This window comes from Rhipicephalus sanguineus, chromosome 1, assembly GCF_013339695.2.
Source record: "Rhipicephalus sanguineus isolate Rsan-2018 chromosome 1, BIME_Rsan_1.4, whole genome shotgun sequence".
Classification (NCBI taxonomy): Eukaryota; Metazoa; Arthropoda; class Arachnida; order Ixodida; family Ixodidae; genus Rhipicephalus; species Rhipicephalus sanguineus.
The window spans coordinates 103,077,601-103,088,853 of NC_051176.1; positions in this window are offsets into that span (position 1 = coordinate 103,077,601).

Consider the following 11,253-nt stretch of genomic DNA (forward strand, 5'->3'; position numbering starts at 1 on the left):
ACCTATGCCCACTTCCTTCAATATATCCCACAAATTTCCTGATTAACGTTGTCATACGCCCCGGTGATATCTAGATAAGCTACGTATAAGGGCCTGTTTTCTATTTTAGATATTTCTATACACTGGGTAAGAACAAATAGATTATCGTCTAACCGCCTGTCGATTCGAAATCCATTCTGAAGTTCTCCCAAAATATCATTTTGTTCTACCCACGCTTCTATTTTTAATTTTACTGCCTGCATCGCCAACCTGTATAGCACCGATGTAATTGTTAGGGGTCTATACGAGCGAATGTTATCTTTTTCTCCCTTGCCTTTATAGATTAAGTTCATTCTACTTTTTCGCCAACTGTCTGGTATTTCCCTCTCCTGTAAGCACTTTTCTATGGCTTTCAGCAGTGCTTCTTTAGTGTTATGTCCGAGTTCGTTAATGAGGCTGACGGGAACCCCATCTAAGCCCGGAGTAGTGCGCTTAGGAATTTTTCCTTCGGCCTTCTTCCAATTGAAATTCTCTAGTACTACATCTTCGTCGGTTGCACCCCTTTGCGTACTTTTACTCACCGGGGGAATCCCCTGGGGGACCTTTTTAAACGAATCGGCTGTTATCTTTCGAATGTAACCTAGCGCTTCATATCCTTCGAATTTATTTCCTCCTTCATCTACCATATGTTGTTGCATTGTGACAGACTTCCTACCCAGCGCTTTTAGGTGGCTCCAAAATATCCTAGGCGCGGCCTTCTTCTTTTCGCGAATCTCTGTCATCCAGCGTTCACTTTCACCTTTAATTTTTGCCTCGACTACTTCCAGCGCCATCTAGTGTCGATTCACACAAGCGCCATATTGCACACAGTTCTATTGTACCAACGCCATCTAGGAAATGAGACGAGAAATGATGATGACGACACAGATTGTGTACAGCGCCATCTAGAATATCGTCCCTGAACTGCAATTTGTATGTACTTCTATGAGACAGCGCCATCTATTATACTGTTCGGCAGATACTGCCGGTTACGCCGGACGCGTGACAAGGTTAGACTAAGAGGAGCTACGCCCCTAAAAAACCTATCAGCAATTAAAAGACAAAGGGCATGACATAACTTTTCAGTGCCTTCCAGGCCACTGTGGCATCGACGGCAACGAACATGCCGATAATTCTGCAAAGAATGCTCATGAAGGTGGCGTACAGGAAGCCATTCCGTTATCACAAACCGATGCAGCATCAAAGATTCGCTCGCTCGCACGTGATCTAACGCATTCAATGTGGAATACGCCCGGTTTTCTGCATACCCGCCTTCACCGTCTGGATCCGTCACTTCAAATTCCATCCGGACTATCCCGATCCGAAACAACAGTCCCCTGCCGCCTGTGGCTTGGAGTGTCTTTCACGAAGAGCTTTGCTTACCGAATCGGAATGGCAGACAGTGCTGCCTGTGCTCACTGAGGCATCGAGGAAACCATTGCGCACGTCCTGTGTGATTCTCCTCACTATAGCTCCCAAAGACAACAGCTCCCAGCAACGCTAGCACGCCTCGATGACCAGCCGCTTTCTGAACAATACATTTTAGAGTGCCGCAACGTTCTAGCTTCCAAGCAGAAAGCGAAGAAGGCGCTGCTGAAGTTTCTGCGCTCAACCGACCCCGCTAAACGACTATGATGCTCCTGTGTTTGAGTCTGTGTGCGTTTTCCTTCTTTATTTTTTGTTACTCTTTTTTTCCTTCCTTACCTTTCTGTCCCCCCTTATCCCTTACCCCAGTACAGGGTAGCAAACCGAAAAACTTCTGGTTAACCTTCCTACCTTTCACTTAACCTTTTTTTCTCTCTCTCTCTCTCCCGCTTAAATTCTGCAAATAAGACTGCTAAATCGCTTTCCCTCTCCTTCTCTTTCCCTGGTGACATTTTACAATCGCACAGGTATCAATCCAAACAATTTCATGCAAAAAACACGAAAACAACTGGTGTTCGGCAGCAGCGCAGAGTTACAAAGACAATTTAAAAGAAAATCGACGCTATCTCTCACCTCCGAGAAGATGCAGTTTGTCGTAAGCGGGGCACTGTTCAATGCCTGCCGCCAAACTGTACGCCTGGGCTCAAGAGGTCCATATTTAAGCCGTCGTCCGTCAGGCAGGCACAGCAACGCCCGCAGCAATCTTGATCACGTGGCAAAGTCTTGGTGGGCGTAGCAGATCTTTTCTGTAGCGCTGCTTATCTCGGCCGCTTCTTGAGATGGTGTGTGCACTGTTCAATGCGCTGCCGCCGAACAGTTACGAATAAATAAGATAGTAGTAGAAAAATAAATAAGGAAGATATTACTACGAGATTAGGATGGGGATTCATCTGTACAATGTCATTCGCTTATAGTAAAAAAAAAAACACGTATATGTGGTCGTTCTTGCGATGCGATGTATGATGCAAGCTCATCATGTCTATGGCGACGTGTAGATCTGCTTAATAACTGCAATAAAAAAAGCATGGCTGATCCCTCCGTCATGGGAATCGGTATAACACGGAAGTGGAACGTGTCTTCACAGAATAGTTGATTGTTTACTGTGCATTGATATATAAGACTTCGAACAATATATGTATGTGTTTGGCAGCTATAGCGCCGTTTGACGGGGATGCACCGACGTTGGCGCCTATAATGGCACATCTACAGCCCGACGACTAACGCTTATGATCATGATTTAACCCTTGTGGTAGCGTAAGTTGTTAACATATACCTGAACAAAGCATATGGTGAATCCCGCGCAAAGATGACATAAACAGGCACACAATAAGCACTGGTACTCGATATGTACTCTTTGAAAGTGTCGTCATTTGAGGAGAGAAACGGCAAGGAGTGCGCTCCCCAGTAATAGGGTAACCTACGCCTTTGCTCATGCATACACTACCACACTGCCCTTCAGGAACGTGGGGGGCAGGGGTTCGTAGCTTGAGACGCGAACGCGTGAAGGCGTTGCGCTTCGCGCTGGCATGTGCCTCACTCCACCAAGGCGTGACATTCGCCCGTCGATGTCGTCGCCTTTCTGCGGCGCTTATTGCAGCAGTTTTATTAGTCAGTGCTATCACACTCGAAACAGTAGGCGGCGGAGAAACACCGTAGGTGCATGTGGAAGCTGCACTACTGTGACAACGAGCCCTCACACGCTAACATGACGCGAAAGGCAAAGGACGTAAGTGCGTCCAGGACGCCTCATCGATTCCAGTGCGGCCAGCGTTACTTCGCTGACATCGAGGCGCCCTAACTGTGTCGTCACCGAATGGCTCACTATCGGCGCTCGTTAATGTCATGACGTGGCCTCCACTCTTAGCCCCGGCACCGCGCCGTCGCGTCGTGTCTCCCTTCTAGCCCGGCCGCGGTGAGCGTAAGCGGGGAACTCGCGTTACAGCCAGGCGAGGAATGCGAGCGTCGCAGAGATAGTTTGAATATGGATGAATGCTATGAGCGAGGCTTGGGTCAAGGTCGCCACCTCGCGGTATGTTTACCAATGACTAATAATATGTGGGGTTTAACGTCCCAAAACCACGAGTTTACAGAAGATTACACTTATCCTCTTGGAAACTCGTTGAATGGAACGGCCGTAGTAACAGCGCGTTGGCAGTGCCAATCGCGGAGGCCACGGTCATGACATAGTACTTCACTACACCGCTCGCAGACGGTGACACCGCTCACCCAACCAAGCGCACCGTGCGAGAGAGAAGGTGTGAGAGATACACAAGGCGCGTTTGTGGCGCCTCGTACACGTGCGTTGGTAGTGCATTGGATAGGGCGCCCAGCAGCTGTCCTCGCTGATCCGAGAGGTCGTGAGTTCGATTCCTAGGAGATTCAACGAGTCAACGAAACTTTATCCTCTAGTATTTCTTTGTCACCCGCTAGTGTACATTTTACCACCGTCATATTGGCGACGGAAATACGTCAGTGAAGTCTTGTTGGACCCCGGCATAAAACAATTTCCTGTTAATAGAGCTATTGATCTAGGAATACATGGTTAGTAAAGCATGAATTGGTTTGAGAAATTCAAATCTCTGTATTTTCATTTCGTCTAAGCTCGAGCGGTTTCATGCCGCTAATTTTCATTAGTTCGATGGAGGAATCAGGTCTTGAAGGTTGGTTGAATATAATACTGATCGCCTTAGTCTGAAATTTTTCGTGATTGTTGTTATTACTGAATTCGAAAACATATTCGCGCTAGCATACAAGGACTTAAGAGAGACGACACCACAATTCGCTAATTTTACGTCCTTGTCTGCTTGCGCTGAATATCTTTTCGAACTCAGTTTACCAACACGCCCAAACAATGGCAATGTTCTTATTATTTGTTGTGGACGCATCCCAAACTATACTCATGCATATTAAAGCTTAGAAGTAATCAGTATTGATTCTGTTGTTTGTGTAGATGAGCGTTATACCGGTCATCACAGAGCTTAGGTGCGACCGCAAGATGCATTTGATGCCCGACGCCGTATTAAGGCGTGGGACATCATGAACAGGCGTCGGGCATCATGCCCTGTGTGCCTTATCAGACGCTGGCCGTGGTGCGCGGTACAAAATTCCAAGTGAGCCCTGTAAAAATAAGACAAATAAGAGCATGTGTTCGAGCCGGAATCGAGCACACGTATTCTGCGTGACAACTACTCTACCAAACCGATCTGGAAAAAATAAAACTCTATGTAATCGTAATATCCGGCAAGAAGTCGTTTTAACGGATGTAATATTGCGTGGCAGAAGCGTAGAATCGCATCGGGCGTCACACCATGTCATTTGCGTAACGAATGGGGAGTTTAACGCTTCCAACCCAATACAAAGGGCTGAGCTATAATTTATCATCAGCAGCAGCCACAGCATCAATAAAAACGTACGCGTCACTCGGCGTAATGTCACTTGACCACCCACGCGCCTCGTAGAGGAAGAAAAAAGAAGACAAAAAAAGAAAGAGAAAAATGAAGGGTTCAAAGGGGCAAGGAAGGCGAAAAGGGTCTCGTCTTTATGTCTCTTCGGAAGCACCTAGGGGCCCGGGCAATTTTTGCATAAAGTACACATTGGGGACAGCTGTATGCAGTACCTCCAGGCTTAATGTAACCATGCGAGCACATGGCTAAATATGCGCTATTCCCGGAAATATTGATTTTCCTGAAGAAAAAAAAAACAGTCTCTTTAGTTCGTGTTTTGCTTCAGCAAAAAAAATTACAATACTAGGTTTTTACCACAAATATTCATAGCAGGGTGATTGTATTCGCCGCAAAAATAAAACGCATAAAAAGACTCAGTATATTTCATTCGCTTCACTAGAAATACAACTAAATGGATCTGCTATTGTCAGCATGTCACCAATACTACCTTTTTTTTTAATGGACTACCAACGTGCACAGATTGCCACCTTGGATTACGTACAGTCGAGGGCAAACTTCTAGAGACCACGGGAACGCGTGCCAAACTGCATGGTTGCATGCGCCTTGTGGTGATTTCAGGCCTAAGTTCGAGATCGTGTACAGCGCACGCGCGTCCTGTCATACCTGCTTGGTCGGTCGCTTCAACAGCGAGCGTATGTTAACGCTGGAGATATCATAATATTATAATAATTGTTCGGGTTTAACGTCCCAAAACCACGGTATGATTATGCTAGACGCCGTAGTGCAGGGCTCCGGAAACTTCGACCACCTGGGGTTCTTTAACGTGCACCTAAATCTAAATACACGGGCCTCAAGCACTTTCGCCTCCATCGAAAATGCGGCCGCGATTCGATCCCGCGACCTTCGGGACAGCAGTCGAATACCATAACCACTATAGACCACCATGGCGGGTTATCCGAAATCAATAGGCACGTGTGAAGACCACGTGAAGCGACAAGCCGCATTGATACAAGTTATACTAGTGTCACACACGCCACGATGACACGAACAAGCATGAAAGATGAGGAACATAATTTTCGGGAAAACCAAACTAAGAAGACGCTGAAATGCAAGATATGGCGGCGCTTTTATACCGCGCCGGCTACTCCTTTACATAGATAAGAGAATGCATGAAAATCACAGCAACGAAAAAAAAAAGAAAGTTAACAGTGCCACTATGTCTGAACATGCATTCTTGCGCCATGTATCGTCGCCGTCAAACTCCTATGCCTTTTAGGAAAACACGCCGAGGATAATTCGTGCCGCAATCGCTAAATACCTATATCGACCTGAACTGCGTACACTGACAAAAAAAAGTATTGCTAGTGTATTGATTGCGGGTTCCGGAAAAAACGTCCCCGGAATAAACGTCCCCGGATGATACGTCCCCAGAATAAACGACCCCGGAACAAATGTCCCTGGAAGAAATGTCCCCATTTGCGTTGTCGGAAAAAACGTCCCCATACGGGGGCCCTCAAACCTCTGATGCCTTGCGCTCGGAAGCAGCCACCATGACATTGGAGATGGCCCAGTCTCGAGTCGGTGCACCCCGAAAGAAGAGGCGCAAATCAGCGGTCATGGCCTTGCAGCAGAGTGTTCACAACCTGTGTGAGGACTATACTGCCGGGACGACGAAAACTGAACATTTCCTGATCGAGGGTTATTGGACATACGATTCGGCCTAGCTTCATTCTTTTTTTAACCCAATGTGGACGAAAATTTGCGAAGTGTCGAATACAGAATGCAGTGTTTTGTCAAGCGAGTTCGCATTGGATTCGTTTTTCGGTAAATTTTTCACTTGGGGGACTTTTTTTTCCTAGAGAGCCATGCCAACGGGGACGTTTCTTCCGGGGACGTTTATTCAGGGGACGTATCTTCCGGGGACGTATATTCCGGGGACGTTTTTTCCTACACCCATTGATTGCATTACCGAACTTTTCGTGAACTGCGCGCTTACATCGGCAGCTGCAGTTGCTTTTTCTTGCTGTAAACGTGTAGCTGTAGCCGTTTCTCTTTAATGACAGTTTATTTGCTGCCTAACCGTCGCAATCACCTGCTGGCTAAATGTGTGGTCGGTACCGTCTTGTAAACAGAGCCTTGCTGAATACTTATATCGTTAAAGTAACAAGGTCACAAATAAGATATTTATGCTATGCAAATTGTATGCGTGACAAACAAGTGGAAGAAGAGATACTTAAAAGCCAGGGATATACGAAAGGCCTTCGCCTTCCTAGCTCACTATATATATATATATATATATATATATATATATATATATATATATATATATATATATATATATATATATATATATATAACAAAAAAGTTACATTTATTCGACGTTCCGACCGGGGGACCGGTCTTTCTCACTCATGAATTGACTCCTGAAAAAGACCGGTCGCCGGTCGAATAAACGTCGAATAAATGTCATTTTTTGTGTGTATACGTGCTCCTGCACTTCATATATATATATATATATATATATATATATATATATATATATATATATATATATATATGTGTGTGTGTGTGTGTGTGCTCTGTCTTAATGATGCAGATTTCCCTTTAACAAGGGCGCAACTATAATATTTGCAACGGTGAAAAAAACTGTGCCTCTGTTAAAGTTACTTTGAAAATATTAGATAGAAATTTGTTAATCTGCTTATTATTCTTAAATAAATAACAAATGGCAAGGCCCAATTGAAGAAATATGGTAACCGCGAGCTCGCGTAGAGCGCAGGTGGCTGCTCTGTACCGTCAGAGAAAAAGCCCCTTGACAAAGGGGGTGACGAAGTTCGCAAGAAGAGGCGTACCGGCCGAACCTTGTCAGAGAAAACGAACGCCAATTGCAAAGAGCTCTTGCACAATTTCATACTTCAAGAAAAATAGAACACATAAGCACCGGACGTCACACGCGAAGGATAAGCGGTCCACTTGTGCTCATCAGATGGCTATGCTTGTTACGCGAAAAAAGTATACGCTTAGCTTCGTGGAGCGTATACGTATATATAATCCCAAATGTTCAATTCCAAGCTTGCCACATTGTTTACAAATGGATGTACCGTAAGTGGAGCTGAACAAGCCCGCGAACACAGCAGGCAAGGATTATAAATTTTCTTAACCTTAGAGGAGAAAGAGGAGAACATCTGGCGTCTTTCGTTAAGCAGCTGGCGTCTTTTCGTTTTGCTTTAGAAACATCTGGCGTCTTTTTGTTTTGCTTTTAGAAAACATCTGGCGTCTTTCGTTGGTTTATTTCATCAATCAACGGCGTTTTGAACAAAATTTTTATTGTTTAATCTCACCAGGCACTACCTTGGAGGTAAACAATGGCTGCTAATAGGAATGAGAGACAGAAGAAGTCGGCTTTTAGCTAACACTTACACTTCTACTTCTACTAACGTTTCCTACTGGAACATGCCAATGGCTGCTAATGAGGAATGAGAGACAGAAGAATTCGGCTTTTAGTTAACGCGCACGCTGCGAATTTTTTATTGTTCAACAACGCACAGGAGAAATCTCCCACCGGCAGCACCTTGGAGGTCAAGATCTGGTACTAGCGTTAAAGGAGTCCTGACACAAAAATTTTCGCCCCGCGTTTTTTTTGCTGCAATGTGTTGCTGGGGGCCTGTTAGTCATAACACGGCACATCGTTTGCTGCAGGGCGCAACAGATAATTAATTACAAGCTCCTCATTACCGACACTGCCTCAGTTTCGGTTTGACAGAGCTCCAAAAACGACAAGCCGCCGGGTGCAACTATCACCACTTAGCGAGTGAAACATTCGGTGACGTGAGCACACAGAACAGTGACGCATTTCCGCGCGGTTTGTCGTCGTCGGGCTCATCGACGTCTGATGGAGACGATTTTCTTGCGGCGGGGATGGAAGAAATTTTCGACGTGGCGAATCGCTTCAGGTTTGACCCCCTGGCGAGGAGCGATTCGTCGGGAAGCGCGTCAAAACAGAAATGGCGGCTACGACGTCATCATTACTTGTACCGGCTGCAACGCTTACGTAGGGGAAGTAGGGGGGTCACCTTGGGTCACCTCCGAGGGTGTCAATGCACTAGGTGCGGCCTATAATGCTGGATTGCGCTCGCGAACTTCAAAATTCATATAAAATACCTTCCAAGCCTTATTCGCTGTCGATATTTTGCAGATGGTACATGCACGTACACGGGAATCGATCTAGCAGGCTATCTCGACCGCGGAATTTTGTGTCAGTACCCCTTTAAGACTGGTTACGCACTACGACGGGGACGAACGGGTGCCGCTTTAAGGATCTTCGTCCCTAAAACTTTATCCAGAACAATCCATCGCGTATTTCGTAGGCATTAAGCATAGGAACGTAGCACTGAACCAGGCGAAATACATCGCTCACCCTCAATTTAATTAAATGAAGGGTCATTACGTATAATAAACATTACAGTTTATTCGACTTCTGTACCTACCTGTTGGCTTATTTGAATCGACAACGCGGCTGGTTGACAATATGGCAGCAAGAACTAATCCCCCTGTATAAATAAGCAACCGTCATGCGACCAAAGCCCCCAACACCATGTTTTCGAGTATAGGAGTGTCAACGATACTTTCAGCTGTGATGCCGCTCATAGTGTTTTTTTTTTATTCCTACGTTAATTCTTTATTTACTGTTTACCATCCATGCTGGGAGTCTTTCTTGGACATTATTCTTTATTCTGCTTGGTTCTTAAATCCGAATTTTTCGCTGTCTCAGTTTTCACGTTATCCCATCGCTTAGGTATAGCAAAATGACGAGCAGACACAATGATAGCATTACGAGGGCAGAGGCTTCTATTTCACTCTAATTGCATTTCTGCTCGCAAGTGCACAGCCTGAAGTTCAATCCTAAATTACGTAGATGGGTGCCTGGCTTTATATGTATTTGAATGCTCTGTTTTATGTGCTTCACGCACTTTTTCTCTGAACTTATCTGCCCTAAAAAATCCTGCAGATCCCACGCATTGCGGGAATCAGTTTTATGCGAAGCAGTAAGGCATTCATGGCGAATCTTTCGCTTTGAGCCAAGCCTTACGAGGTGGTTCGACGTCTTCGTGTAAATTGAGCAGTTGTGCGCATATCATGTGCTTACCAGGTACGCCGAGTATACACTGGCGTGTAAAGGGTAGCTCATGGTCCGACTTAAAGTCGGCACTCGTGTCAAAACAGAGACGTCAATGTTATCGCCACGAAGTGCACGATACGGGGCGGTGGTGTGCATATCGTACGTAGCGGTCGTAGTCGAAGGCGTAGCTCGAATACGACTCCTTCGAAGGCATATTCGAGCTATATGTAATGTTAGTCCCATTGATATCAAAGCGGATAGCCAACACTGCCAGCTCAATTGGTGTTGTCCTGACATGAGGCTTGTATTCGGTATTTTGCCGAAATAGCTTGAAACACTGACGTGGCTTTGTGGTAGAATACGTGACTGCCATGCAGAGTACCTGGGTTCGATACCGGCTCGAGCAGCAATTTTTATTCTTTGCTTCCATCGGCATATTTAACCTATCGACAACACCGCATTCTCTGTGACATGGGCTCTATCACACTGTCGGGTTGAAATTTCGAAAGCCTGGGTTGATATAGATTAAGAATCACCTGTGGCGCGTACCCGCACTCCATGGGCCGTGGTATGTGGGTATGTTCCGCACGTGATTGATAGAAATGATTTCATGTACGCCACAGGGAAGTCGCGTTACTCGTGTCATGACCTGTTCGTCATACATTCACGTCCTCCTATGCCAAGTTTCGTATGTACCAAGCTAAGGAGTCGACCACGAGTGTGCCAAGACGTAGGCGGCTAGGTATATAGATTGATAGATAGATAGAAACGGTTAATGTGGCTTTGGTTCGCTAAGAAGTGTTTCGCATTCAAAAGCATTGTTGACCATGGTCAGGGTATCATTTATCGCAGCCGGCCAGGCTTCAGTTCCAAACTAGAGAATGCGTCACTAATACGGGAACACTTAAGTACGTCAACATCGTTGACTTGACAAGTAGAAGTTAAAATTTCATGGCCAAATGATCCTGCGCACTGCAAGTCCACTTTCACTGCAAAATCTTGCAGGAGGACCTTTATAGGGTGTCGGAACATGTAATATTTGATGCATGCCTTCGGGATCAATGTTTTCCTATAAAACATTATTGTTTACAGCGCTGCTGCGTGACAAGGCTTAATAGAGTGTTGTTATAAAAATTTAGGAGCAATTTCTAGCAGATACAGACTAATGTTGGGCAGTACTGAGAAACATGTTTCGCCCTTTTGTTGTATGTTCCCATCAAGTAGTCCCTATTACAATGCCTTTCTGAAATACCTCAGATGACGGTGACTAAAATGTTGAAGAAGCAA